Genomic DNA, 14616 nt, shown 5'->3' with positions numbered 1-14616 from the left:
ACCCAGAGCCACTGTGGTACGTGCTCACTGGACAACTGAACAAGTTCCTGTGCTCTGCTTATTCCTAAGGGCCTAAACAAAGAGAACTCCCTGGCCCCCCAGTTTCTGGGACACTCCCAACCAGGAGCTTTATTTCTTCTTACATTTTCAATAAATTCTTCTCCTTTAACTTACTTATTTGTGTCCGTGATTTCATTCTTTGACTTTGTGGGATAGTGTGCTCCATTAATGCTTTTGTTGTGGAGTTAGCTGTTTTGGCAGTAGCAGAAATAGACTCACACCCTCTCTGTTCAACTAGCTAAAAAGAACAAGTGACTCTCAGTTTTTGGATTCAGTAAATGCTTCAATAGAGGGATTAATAGATAGACAAATAGGCAGATCATTATCTCTGTCTGAAACACTTGTCATCCCTGTACTAATCACCACCACTAAGGAGGTGTGAGGCTCTTCTTGGAGTACATACACTGAAAAGGTGGACTGGAAAATTGGGGTATAATTTTCAGAAGACAACTGAATGGACAGTGGTTGTGAGAATTAACAACTTCTTGTTTCTATGCTTCAAACCCACCCTTCCCTTCCCTTCTGTGTACTGGAGTTGAGCCCTTCTTCAGATGGCACTATCCTGAGCTTTGTCTTTATAGGGCACTGGAGGCACATTCCAGGACGAAGGAGCTTCCTGACTGCACTACGTCTTCTCCGTCCTGTTTTTTCTGGTGCAGCTATTTGTATATGGGACACATAGTGACACCCACCCACAAGCAAGTGTTGCTTTTCAGTGATGCCTGTGGATTCCTGTACACCAGCCTGGACCAGCCAGCTGTGGTTCAGCTCTGGACCCATGCAGCCCAGTGAATTTCTCCCATATCCACTTCTCCTGCATCTTCCCTTCTCCCAAGGACTGAAACCCAGCTGTGGGAAGAAGCCCCTTTTGTGTTTGTTCTTTCCTGGGGTGTTCTTCCTTAGCCTTAGTGTTTTCTTCAGATTTCTTCCTTTTAATTTCTTATTCGTAGTTAATCCCCTTGTTGCCAATTAATAAACCTTTATGTTAAGTCTTTCCTGTTCAAATTCCTGGAGTGGATTCTGTCTCCTAATTAGACTTTCTCTGATACACTAATATTAAAAACAGTTGCTGTTGAGGTATAAGTACGTTGATTGCAAAGACTGCAGTGGTATCTATTATAAGAGAAAAGTGGAACTAATCTTACCATCCAGCAAATTAAAACTCACTCACTTAACTAAACAGAATGCTTGTTATTTCCCCCAAAATTACTCAAACATGTAAATGTATGGGATAATGTTAGATTTAAAAGGAGACTATAAGAATGATTATATCACATCACCTATGTTAGCTAAAATATAAAAGTTGTATCATTTAGGGTGATTTACTTATTTCCTATGAAAAATTTTAAAACAACTAGTAACTGTTTTTATTTTTACTATGGAAAAATAAACTTCAAAATGACTAATAATAATCAAAGTTTCTCTTTAGCAAGAACTATAAGTTAGTTTCAGGTTTAGCTGCAAGTGACAGAAAATTCCAAAATAGTGGCAGCCAAAACAAGATAGTTATTTATGTTTCTTTTATATGTAAGAAGTACCAACAAAATCATACAGGTCAGATAGGGTGATTCATTATGCTATGGATTCATGTTTGTAACCTGTTCCATGTCCAGACAACTATGGCTATGGAGTTCTAGAGAGTAAGCAATAAGACAGGAGAATTTCAAAGAAATTTCACACCCCCATTTTTTGCTTTCTTTGGCTTAAGCACTTTTATTGGGAAATAATCATTGAATTATTGAATGAATCATTGAATTATTTTAGACATACAATCAAAAGACACTTAATAAAGTTGTAGAGTTGTGTAATTGTCACAATGGCCTATTTAAAAAAAAAAACAACATTTTTTAGGAGAAGATTTAGATTCATAACAAAATTGAGCAGAAGGTACCGACGTGTTTTCTTATCCTGCTGCAACCATGCCATGCTTAGTCCTCCCTATTATCAGTGTGTGCGCCCAACAGAGTGGTGTACAGTTTTCACAGTTGTTGAACCTACATGGTTGTACCATAATTATCCTCCCAAGTCTAAAGTTTACATGAGGTCTCAGTTTTGCTGTTGTACATTCTATGCATCTGGACAAATTTATAATAACAGCTGTCTCCATCATAGCACAACACAGCACGGTTTCACTGCCCTAAGGACCCTCGGGGCTGTGACTATTTATCCCTGCCTCGTTTCTAAGCAGTGGCAACCACTGATGTTGTCATTGTCTCCACAGGTACCTTTTCCAAAATGTCATATATTCAGAACTCTATAGTATACAACATTTTCAAATTGGCTTCTCTGCCTTAGTTAATATACATTTAAATTTTCTCCCTGTGTTTTCATAGCTTGGTAATTCATTACTTTTTGTCACAGCATAAGAGTCCATGTCATCATTCATCATCTCCATATGTGACAGTTTATTCATCCATCATCTTCTACAGGCTACCTTGGCTGTCTCGCAGTTTTGCAATTATAAATAAAGAAGCCATTTTTAACATCTGCGTGCAGGTTTTATGTGAACATAAGTTTTTAATTTCTTTGAATAAATACCAAGGGGTGCAAATATCGAATGCTATAAGACTATGATTAGTTTTGGAAGAAGCCACCACACTGTCTTCTAAAGCAGCTGTATCTTTTTTAAATTACTGCCAGCAATGAAGGAGAACTCCTCCCCCTGCACGTTATTGCGACGCATTTGGTACTGTCGGTATTCGGGATGTTGACCGTTCTAACAAGCATATGCCTTAGTCCTCGTCCTCCTTGTGGAGACACAACATGTGACGTCCACAACTTACGAAGAGAGAGATTTATTTGGGCTCATGGTTTTTAGGTATTTCAGACCATACTCAGCTGACTCCAAGGCAGGGAGGGCCTAGCGGAAGGGTCTGGTGGAGGAAGGCTGATCACATCGCGGTGGCGAAGAAGCAGAGAGAAAAATGAAAGAGTTGGAGAGAATGATACATTCTTCCAGGTCCCGCCTTTTAGTGACCCACCTCCTAGGCGACCTAACCTCATACCCAGTCAGCTATAGCTATCCCACGATCCAGTAGCCTCCCAGGCATGTGAGAATTTTAGGGCACATTCCAGATGCAAACCACAGCAGTGTGCACTGCTGTCTCGTTGTTGCTTTAATCTCCATCTTCCTAATGACCAGAGGTGTGGGTCGTCTTTTCATGTGCTTATTTGTCACGTGTATATTATCTTTGCTGGGGTGTTTATTCAGGCCCATTGCACATTTTTAAGGCTGTTTGTTTTCTTATTGTTGAGTTTCAAAGTTTCTTTGTATTTTAGACAACAGTCCTTTAGCAGATGACTTTTACAAATGTCTTTCCTCTCAGTTTGTGGCTTGTATTTTCATTTTCTCAACAGTGTTTCTCACAGAGCAGAAATTTCTAATTTGAATGAAATCCAGTTTATCAATTCTTTTTTTCCTATGTGAAAGTATGCTTGCATTTGTTGTGAAAGCATATTGCAACTGTAGGGAAAACACTCAAAACTGTTTAAAAAGAAGTATAATTGCTGTGATAGGAGAGAAAATGGAATCATTCATGTGGATTCCAAAACTGTGAGCCCAAGCAAACCTTTTTCTGATTATCTTGGTTATTTATTAAAGTAACATGAAGCTGACAAACACAATTGATGATAATGTGGAGAAACTGGGGCCCTTGTATACTATTATCATTTAACCCCACAAGTCCACTCCTGGGTATGTACCCAAAAGAATTGAAAGCAGGACCTCAGACAGACATGTTTTGTATACACAGGAGTGAAGAAGGATGGACAGCTGCTTGGTGACTGTTGGAATGACGTATTATGTTCTACTGAAATGGGTATATACATTTAAAGCCTTGTTCACCTTACTTTTGGTGGGGGTTGAACCCAAGTCCTTGCTCATGGTAGGAAAGTGCTCTACCACTGAGTTACACCCCCAGCTCAATGTAAAATATCTGAATGGATAAGGACACAATATTAGAAGTTGAGTTGATGACATTGTAAAGCTGTCAATTCTTCCCAATCTAATCAAAAAGTTTGATGCAATCCCAATCAAAACTTTAGCTCAGAGAGAGAAAGTTAATTTAAAAAAAACAGAAACAGCTGTTCACTATGCCAAGTCTCCTGTGCTGCCAACCATGCACTACAACTTTAGGAAGATCTCAGTGGTGCCCTCTGCCAAGGACTTTGTTGACCTGACATTGTCAAAAACTCAACAAAAGACTCCAAGAATTATTTATAAACCCTTTCAAATTCACTGCCTTAGACATTTTTACATGAGAAGAGTCAAATTTATTTGGCAGAATTACCATGACACACTCTCACAGATCCTAACAGATTTTCCCAGATTGGATGATATCCATCCATTTTACGATCTGATGAATATTCTCTATGAGAAGGCTCATTACACGTTGGCTCTGGGACAAACAAATATTGCCAAAACTTTAGTGGACAGTGTTGCTAAAGATTATGGGTGGCTAATGAAATATGGAGATTCTCTCTACAGTTGTTGCAAGCAGCTGAAGTGGGCTCCCTGTGGGCAGATGTGGAATAATATTATTATCAAGAGGCAGAAGCAGAGTTTGGAGCATTTGGAACAAGTGCGTTAGTGTTTGTCCTGCTTGCCAACCACTGATCCAAATACAAGGACTCTGCTTTTGCATGAGTACCCAAATGTTGGGAAATCCAGCTTTACCAACAAGGTGAGGGGTACAGATGTGGATGTTCAGCTGTATTCACTTACCACGAAGTCTCTGCTTCAAGGTGCATGAATTATAAGTATCTACATTGAGGAGTTGTACATACTCCAGTGGTTTTGGATCATGTGCTAGAGGATTGGAGCACCACTGAAATGCAAGCTATCACAGCCCTGGCTCACCTACAGTTTTGTGTGTGATGGATTTGTCTGAGATAGAGATTAAAAGAACAGTTAGAGCTCTTCCAGAATATCAGGACCCTCTTTATAAACAAAGCTCTTATTGTTGTAGCAAACAAAGGTGATATGAAGAGAATAGCTGAACTTCCTGAAGATGATCAGAAAATATTTATAGACTTGTTGGCTGAAGGGTTCCCTGTCAAAGAGACCAGGACCCTGACTGAGGATGGTGAAGTTAAAACAGAGGCTTGTGATAAGCTTTTGGCTCACTGAGTGAAAACCAAAATGGAAGGAAATAAAGTGAATGAAGTGCTGAACAGATTTCATTCAGCTGTACCAAACAAAAAAATGATGAGGAGACCCCCCCCCAGCTTCATGCTGGAAGCAGTGGTAGCATGCAAGAAGAAAATGGAACCTGGGGAGCCTAAGAAGAAAAGGGAATGAGATTGTGAGCTGGAAATGCGAGATCATTATATTTTGGATCTTCAAAAATACTTGGATTCAATGAATTCATCAAAAATATGATAAGATACCAGTGATCTTCAAAGGCCATATGTAGCTGATTGTATAGATCTGCTATCATGAAGAAATTGGAAGAGTTAGCAAAAGAAGAAGAGTTAAGAACAGCTGCTGGAGATTATGACAGTGAATCTGAAAGTGTAGACAAAGAAATGGAAATCTGATAGCTGGCAAAACAAATTAGAGAAAGAAAGAACTTGAAAAATTTACAGTCCAAGGCAAAGAATACCCAGGGACCCAGAATGCCTCTAAATGCTAAGAAGGTTCAGTGGACAGTTTTAGAGAATGAGTTGCGAAGTCTCCGTATTGACATGCATGATAAAGACAATGCCTACTATGCAATCCAGGCAAGAGAGTCTCTGGGTGTCACTAGGCAAAGAAAGTGGGAAGAATCTGTCCCACCCACTTTAGTAACCCGGAGTCGAGCATTTGGTAACCTCTTGTACTCCATGTGATGTTTCTGCTCTTTGGGATGTAAAGATGGTGAAGAAAGCCAAGACTATGATGAAAACTGCTCAGAAGAAGATGAATCTTTTGTGGGAGAAAGTGGGGCAGATAGACATGTGTTTGATGTGAAGCACAAGTACTTTATTCTCTGGAAAAAGGAAAACTGGTAAAAAGGACAGAACATGCTATCCTTTTATATAGTTCAGCTAGACTGGCTGTTTCATTTGATATGGTTTCATAAAACTGGAATAATTTATTTACTGTAAAAACCAATGGAAACAGTTAAAGGAGTTGTTGCTGAAAATAGTGATTAACCCTATAGAGGTGTGCATAATATTACAAATATTTTGATTAGACAATGTTTTTGCATTTTATAGAGTTGATTCAGATTTCAAACTGAAAGATTTATTAGTATGACTTTTGGGATTTTTGATGGAGAAAAGTTTACTCTGCAAGACGTAGCTTTGGTTTATCACACATAAATAGCCATTTTTAATGAAGAAAGCATCTTCATCTTGTGGTATATACAGAAGGCTACCAGCTCTGACCTGCAGCCTTAGGAGAAAACCTGTTTATGAGTGTGTCAGGACCTTGTGCTTAAAATACTCTCAAATTATTTTCTAGTCCTTTTGTATAATACACCCTTGTAATCTATCTTCAACTATTTTATCCAAAATACACTTCAAGAGAAAAATAGTTTTGAAATACTGAAAACACCAAACCAAACCAAAACAAAAACAAATGTCTTACAATAGATTGTGACATGTTACAAAGCAATAATATTGAAAACAAGTTTGATATTGGCATAGAAACAGGCAAACATCAAAGAAACAGAAAAAAATAAAGAAGGACTCATACATAAATTTGTTACATAATAAGATAACACAAACAAGTGGGGGAAATAATAGTTGTATAGACAAAATTAAAATTGAATTCTTGCCATGTACCATATACAGTGATAGTTTCTACATGAATGAAGCTGAAACTGTGAAAGTAAAATTAAAAAGTCATAGTAGCAACAATAGTGGAATCATTTTGTGACTTAAGGGTATGGAAAACCTTTTAAAAATAGGACCAAAAAGGAAAATGCAAGTTGATGTAAAAAATATATGGATTTGAGTACCTCAAAAATAAGAATTTGCAGTTAATAATTCATGCTGTAGACAATAACAAACTAGATTGAGGGAAAGTAATTTCCATGTCTAAAACTTTAATATTGTAATATAGGAATAACTCTTTAAGTCAAAGATGGAGAATCCAATTCCTCAATGGGCAGGAGTTCTGAACAAGCAATTTAAGAAAGCGGAAACGTGATTATCTCTGATAAGAGATGTTCAAGCGCATTGGTAACTAAATAAATGCAACCTAATCAATGAAACATTATTCCACACCCATCAGTATAGCAAAATCAATAGGTAAGAGTTGAAAACCTAAAGTGGTAGAAATATGAAGACATAAGAAGCTCTATGTAATATTGGTGGGTGTGTGATCTGGTGCAACCTTCTGGAGAACAATCTGGCTAAAGTTAGTGAGATCAAATATGTGTATGTTACACTTTGGGAATCCCACTAATGGGTCTATTACCTGCCCTGCCAAAAAGCTTCCAAAGTTAATTGTGAAAGGAAATATGAAACGATGAATATTGCAGCATTTAGTGGACAATGGCCTCAAGCAGCCTGTCTTGTCTCTTACCACTGGGCAGTGGAGATTGAAATGTATGATGTCCTGGAAAGCTCATTCTTTAATTATATTCAGCCATGAGAAACAACAATGTTTTAAAAAAGAAAACCAGAGTTACAGCACCACAGATAATTTTTAAGCACCTAGTAAGTACTAAGTGGTACAAATAAACAAAGTAAAGTGTCTATATAGAGAAAACCGGGGTTTATGTGAATTAAATGCAAACACACACGACACTGTATATTAAAAGGATAGCTATGATTGAAGAACCATATCAAAAGCAGAGTGGTGTCTGGGAGAGACAGGAAAGGGAATGAGATTAATGAACAAAACAAGAGTAAATCAATATCCAAGTGTGGGACCATATAGGAATCAAAGATATTTGCAAGACATAAATTAAGTACAGTTAATTCAATGTGAGACTTTTTGAAAAAAGTGGTCCCTTTATCCTCATTTTTTCACCATCAAATGTTTCTCATTTTTTATTTAAAATTAAATCGATGGAAGTTATTTTCTGTTACGTCTTTGGCAAAGTTGGTGGCTGAAATGTTGTGTTTGGGGAATTGATTTTTACACTGCATAAAAATTAAACTAAAATATTACCTCTAATATACTTGCTAAAGTGAAAGTTGTGTCTAACCTCCTCGGAGCATGCCTCTTCTACAGCCTGATTCTTGAATGGTAGTTCTTGTAACTGTGTGCTGACTCCCTACATTCATGCAGTGAAAAAGAACAAGCCATGCCATGGACAATGGGGTTTAAATTTCATGCAAAAAGCATTAAAAACTAACAACACCTGTAAGAGTGTTAAAGGCTTTTTGTATTGTTAGATCCAGAGGTCAAAGCACATGGCAGGGTTTCATGTGTGTATATTTTGTGTGTGTTTTGTTTTACAAACTTTAAATTGTACTAGTACAGGGCCGGGGATTTAGCTCAGCGGTTCGGTGGCCTGCCTTGCAAGCGCAAGGACCCGAGTTCGATCCCTGGTACCCGCCCCCGCACTGTAATAGTACGTATTCGCGGTACATACTGGTTACACTCGCTGTGGGAGTTGGTGTGTGTCTACAACGCATCTTAATTCTTTCCACAGCCCCCTTCTGTTCCTTCCCTCTCATCTTTCCTTTTCTCCTTTCTTCTCCCTTCTCTCTCACTCCATCTCTTGATCCCCTTCAACATTTGAGAAATATCTACTTCTTTGTGTCCTATCATCTAACTTTTATTTTGTTCTTTATTCATATGTTGGGTTTCTCATACAAAGGAAACCATGTGGTATTTAATCTTGTGTATCTGATTGGTTTCACTTGACGTTATGGTCTCAAGGTGCATCCATTTTCCTACAAATGACTTCCGTGTCCTTCCTTACAGCAGGGTAGTACTCTGTTGTGTGTAATAACACGGTTTATTTATCCATTCATCTGTTGATGAACATATAAGCTGATTCCAAGATTTAGCTATTACGAATTGTGCTGCTTTGAACATGAGTGTGCTTGTATCGTTGTAATTTGATGTCTTCAACTCCTTGGGGAAGTGTGTGTATTGTTTCGATGGAAGTTGGTCACAGCAGCATTTATTTTCATTTTGCCGTGTAATAAACTTTTCTTTATAGTGTGTTCTGTTAATTATTTTAGACATTTAGTAAACAAATCTCTTTAGGGGAGGGCTGAGTATCCTTTCTGTGCTCAATGTGGTGGAGTATGTTTCCTATGATTTCTTCCTCCCTGTTCTATCTTGTTTTAGTAACTATTTGTGCCTTTTAAAAATCTATGATCTGTTCAGACTATTCCAGTTGGGAAGACAAGAAACAATTTTTTAAAAAAAATCTTATTACTTAGTACCTAGACAGCCAGGGTGAAGAAGAAGTAGCATTATGAATTGTAATCATAAACTGTAGTGAATATTTAAATGAAAATAAATTTATTACAGTAAAAGACATATCGCTCTTACTCCCCTCAAAATACTTGCCCTTGCTTCACACATACTTGTCTCATTGCTCCTACCATTTTCTGAAGTAGTTCTTGGAGTCCTCTTCCATGTATATCTTTAGTTTTGTGGTCATGACGCCATGGATAATCTGAACATTTCAAGACATTTCTTTTACGGTCCTTTTGACTTTGGGGAAGAGCCAGAAGTCTCTCAGTGCCAGAACCGGAGAAGAAGCTGTATGAAGACGTAGCGTAGTGATTTTAGCATCCTGCCTTTCTGTTGGATGCCACTCAACAGCAGTCACCATATTCTTATTGCATCTACTAAAGGCGAGAGAGACTTGCACAACTGCCTTAGAGGGGGACGGGAATGGTGTGATTGCTGTGTTCAGAGTGGGAGGAGGCATTCTGAGGGGGATTGATGGCAATGCATGTTCTACTAAAATGCATTTTTAAAAATTTAAATATTCACTGTATCTGTGTATAGTTTGATCACCCCCTGTACATTCTCCAGAAATTTCCAAAGTTCAATAAATCCATATGTACTTTGAGTTTAATGACTTTTAAATAATGAACAGTTTTCCTTAATTCCGAATTAAGATTTGACATCTTCAACTTTTTATTAATCTTTTTAAAAATAGAAAATCTAGAGTCCTTACTGGTTACTACATAATTTACATAAGCGGATGTTTTGACTATAGCCATGAATCCCTTGTGATTTTTCATTTGTGGTACCTAAGTCTTAGATATCTGATTGTAGTTATTTCACAAAAATTCTTCCACCTTTTGTTTTTATACCAATGAAATCAGTTTCATAAACCTGTGTAAAATACTTTGATATTTTCAGGTTTCTCTTAGGAATGTATTCATAAATGCTTGTAATGTATAGGCTAGATTATTCTAATTTAAAAGTCAATACAAGAACATCAGCTTTTTTCTTATATATACACAAATTCTCATACGTTTATTTTATTTGAAATTAAAATATGTTCTTAGTGGGCCAGGGATTTAGCTCAGTGGCACCACGCCTGCCTTTCAACTGCAAGGTCCTAAGTACATCTCTGGTACTGAAAAACAAACAAACAAACAAGCAAGCATACACACAAAAAGTACTGTTAGAGTAATTCTATATATTTCTCTTTTTTTGTATATTTCTTTTTAAAGGCTTGTTACTATTGTAACCACCAATTACAAAATAAGGGCAGAGTCTAATTTATTATTTGTCTAATTTTTTAAAGGTTTGACCCATTAGACCTTCGCTCTTAAGCCCACTGTGCCTTTCACTGTGAGCTGATGAGGGTCCAGATCTACTTTGTTGGATTGAGCTGGAAGGGTCCTGGGAGTTGAGGAGGGAGATGGGTAAAGATGGCCTCTTAAGGGGACCAACAGGCCCGAATCACTATCTCAAGAGGACATGGACTACTTGGCTTTGCTAGTTTGCAATAGGAAATATCTGATTGGGAATTTGTTGAGAGATTTTCTACCCAAGGCCAGATGTCCGAGGTTTTTTTTCTCCTGTACGCCAATAAAAGCTATGTGGTGAAACTGGATTATTAGTATTTCCCACAAAGACTAGAAATTCTTAGATGATAAGGAACGTGGCAGTGTGGTCATAAGTGGCAATTTGATCTCAAGTGACTTTGTGGTAGGGAATAAAATACAGGAGGCAACCCTGATCACCCTAAAGTACAGCCTTAATCCTTCAGCCCTTTGAAAGAGCTGCAGCGTCATCATGCGCACTTTCTTAAGACTGGAGCAAGCTGACAAGGCTGCACACAGAGCTTTACCGTAGAAAACTGCCTGAGTAGGAAGGACAAGGTTTCCCGTGGCTCCCACAGTGACCGGAGGGTGGCAATGTTGCTAGATTTTCTTTTCCTTAGTGCCTGGACATCTGTTCTTGCAGTAACCATGAGTCAGATTGCCTGTCTGAAGAAAATAGATTCTTACAATTATTTCCCTGGGCCTTGGGCTTGTAGTTTATGAGTTTTAGGATTAATCCAAAGAAAAGTGATGGTTTTCTCTGCCTATTTTATGGCCATGGCCATTTTGGTTAGCTAGCTATTTTGTTTTCAAGTTTCTCCCCTACTTTGCTGCTCCTTTTTCTCCATCTCCATGTCCTCTACAGTCTTCTCCTCTTCAATCTAGGAAACAGATGGTGTTTTCAAAAGAAAGTTAACTATGGAAGAAGATCTCTAAGAGGGATTTGTGGGGGCAGGAGATTGTACGATTTTGTACACCTCACAAGTGACATATCGTAGAGCTCTCAGAAAGTGCAAATGCATGTGCACAGTGAAAACACTTGGAAATGATACTTAAGCTTTGCACACCAGTGAATGAATATTTCTGGAAGTGATATATAGAGAAGGGATTCATTAGAAATACTTTGAGAGTTGGGGGTGGGGTCAAAGTGACTCCTGACCTTGTCATTGAAGCGTGAAGAAACCATAGTGACGGCTGTTTACTGCGTGAGCCTGAAAAAGATACTTCACAAACAGTGCTCACTTTCTCCAGGTTGTGGTGAAGCTTGATCATTGTGACGATTACTTTTGTGTGACATCTGGCTGCCCGGATACTTAGCCAAACAGTGTTCTGGGTGTTTTGTGAGGTTTTAGATAAGATTAACATTTGAAATGGTAGGTTTGGAGTAGAGTGAAGCAGATTGTTGTACAAATGCAGAGGGGACTTACCCAATCAGGCCGGAGTGAGAGGAAACTACTGACCACCTCCCAGCAAAATAACTTCTTCCAAGTTTGCCTTTAGACTTCATCAAAAACACCGATTCTTCCTGGCTCTGTACCAGACTGCCTTTGGACTTGAAATGTAACTTTGGTTCTCCCGCAGAATTTGGACTTGTCAGCCTCAGCAATCACATCAGGAGATTCTTCTCAATGAATCTTTTTTGAAGTCTATAAACTTCCTACTGGTTCTGTTCCTCTGGAGAATCCTAAGGCAACATTGTCATTCTTTTATTTTTTCACAGATAGGGAAACTAAGGCTTACAGAAGCCATGTAGCCAAAACTGTAGTAGTGATAAGAGTCAAATCCAGCTCTAAATTCAGTCTGAGCTTTCACTTGTTTTTCTGCTGCGTGAGAAAGGGGAGCATAAGAAAAATGATAGCTCCAGAATTATATCATTAACAAATCCAGAATTTTGAGTTCTGGCTTCCAGTTCTGGTTTAGACTGCACCTCAAAATCTTTTTCATGTCTTGCTGCCATTTTCTTTGCTCTCATTCCTGGTTAGGAGACATGCGATGTGATACTTCAGTGAGGAAGTTTTTAGTGCAGGGTAACAGAGACTAGCCGGTCCTGCCTGGCTGATGCCGATGGTGTGTTGATGGAATGCTCTGCCCAGGAGGCTGCCTCTCCTGCGTCCTTCACCATCTGTATAAACAAACTCAGTGGAAGTCATTGTCAGGCATTTCAGAGAGTGTGGCCTCTGTGAGGTTATTGGCTAAGTGGTATATTTGGTTTTCAAATCAAGGCATCTGTAAAAGCCAATTTGTCAGACTAATAAATTCAATTCTGAATCACAAAGCCCTTTGTGAGCTTTGAAATCTTATTTTTAAATGTTTCATCTCCAGCCCTGAAAGGAAAAGCCCTTTCCGCCCCCTCAAGGGTAAGATTGCCTCATGCTTCTGATTCATATTCATCTTTTAAGACACAAGGTTTTCACAGTTCTTTTCCTTTTGAAAGTGGGCGTCATATATATATGTATATATCAGATTTAAACAATAACTTCATATCCCCAGTGCTTGACTGTTTCTGGAAATCTATTTAATTTCACAAAACAAGGTACCAAAGCACACAGACATGAACAATTTCCATTTTAATAGTATCATCTCCACCTGAGCTTTGGATTTACATGAATCGAGGCCAATGCCTGGAATATTCTGAATTTTGAATGCTGCTCCTTTGTGGAAGGGACACCTATTTAACCCAAACACTGTTTAATTTAAACCTATTTTTTCATATGAAGGAAAAATATAAAACTTGAAAACTATGTACTTCCCTAATGCTTTGGGTTTGTTAGAAAAATAGATGAATCAGATTTCAACCTTCTTATCCTAAGGAAACAGGAAATTCATTTGGGTAAAGATTTATAAGGCCTAGGAAACTGCAAGGAAGATGCTGAGGGCCATCATCACCCGCGGGTTCTCAATTGCCTTGCTTAAAATTCGATGAATTGTGTTTTAACCCGGATGATATGCACTCAGCTATTGACATCTGCTGTCTTCCTCTAAGGAAGAGGATTCTGTGGCTTGTCTCTAAACTCATCTGTATTACGCTCAGGAACAATTTATTTCTCAGAGATCTTTTAGTAATTGTGAAAGAGCTTTTGCTTTTTTACATTTCTGAGCCTTAATGGATGAGATTTGCATTCAGTTCAACCAGTTGCTGGGTATCCTTTAAGATGAAATTCCCAGGTTCTGAAGCCCTCAATCTTCTCACGTTTTAGTAGACACGGACATATCCCAGGGTGGTCTTAAAGAATAGAAACCTTGTCAGCCATGGTAGTGCATACTTCTAATCCCAGCACTCTGGGAGCTTGAGGCAGGAGGGTTGCAAATTTGATCTTAGCTTGGGCAACTTACTGAGATCATGTCTCAAAAGAATATTAATAATAATAATAATAATAATATCTGGGGATGGATGTCAGCATGAAGGCATTGGATTCAATCCCCTGTACCAAAATAAAAAACTAAAACAAACAAACAAAAAGAAAATGAATAACTTGGTGCTTGCACAATTCTTAACACAATACCCAATGTGGCTAGCCTCCAACAAAGGTACTTAAAACTCCACAGAACACTTTCATATACATCATCGCATTTTGCATTTATAATAGTCATACAGCAGAGAGAATTGCTTTCTATCATTCTTTTTTTTTTATGTTGCTGCAGTATTTTGTAGAGGTGGGGTGGGAGATCAGAGGGACAGGACAAGCAAGCAGAACCTTCATCATGCCCTTCAAATGACTGATAAAGCCCATTTGTGGAATTTATCCTTTTAAAAATAAAGATAGCTGAAAAAATAACCTAGATAGTCAATAAACATACAAAGGCTAATGAATTTATTGGTGTTGTAAATAAAGAGTGAGTTTGGGGAGACGGAGCTGTGAGTCCCCCAACAAA

At 38.2% G+C, this 14616-nt stretch overlaps 1 pseudogene; it reads left to right on the top strand.

Annotated features, from left to right (window-relative positions):
* The first annotated feature begins 4178 nt into the window (after positions 1-4178).
* On the top strand, positions 4179-6082 carry LOC104866099 (annotated as a pseudogene).
* Positions 6083-14616: the final 8534 nt, after the last annotated feature.

The sequence above is a fragment of the Fukomys damarensis genome, unplaced genomic scaffold (genome assembly GCF_012274545.1).
Source record: "Fukomys damarensis isolate Sample0158 unplaced genomic scaffold, DMR_v1.0_HiC HiC_scaffold_18, whole genome shotgun sequence".
In the NCBI taxonomy this organism is placed as follows: Eukaryota; Metazoa; Chordata; class Mammalia; order Rodentia; family Bathyergidae; genus Fukomys; species Fukomys damarensis.
Note: the sequence above shows the minus strand (reverse complement) of the source record. Positions and strands in the feature narration are given on the sequence as shown.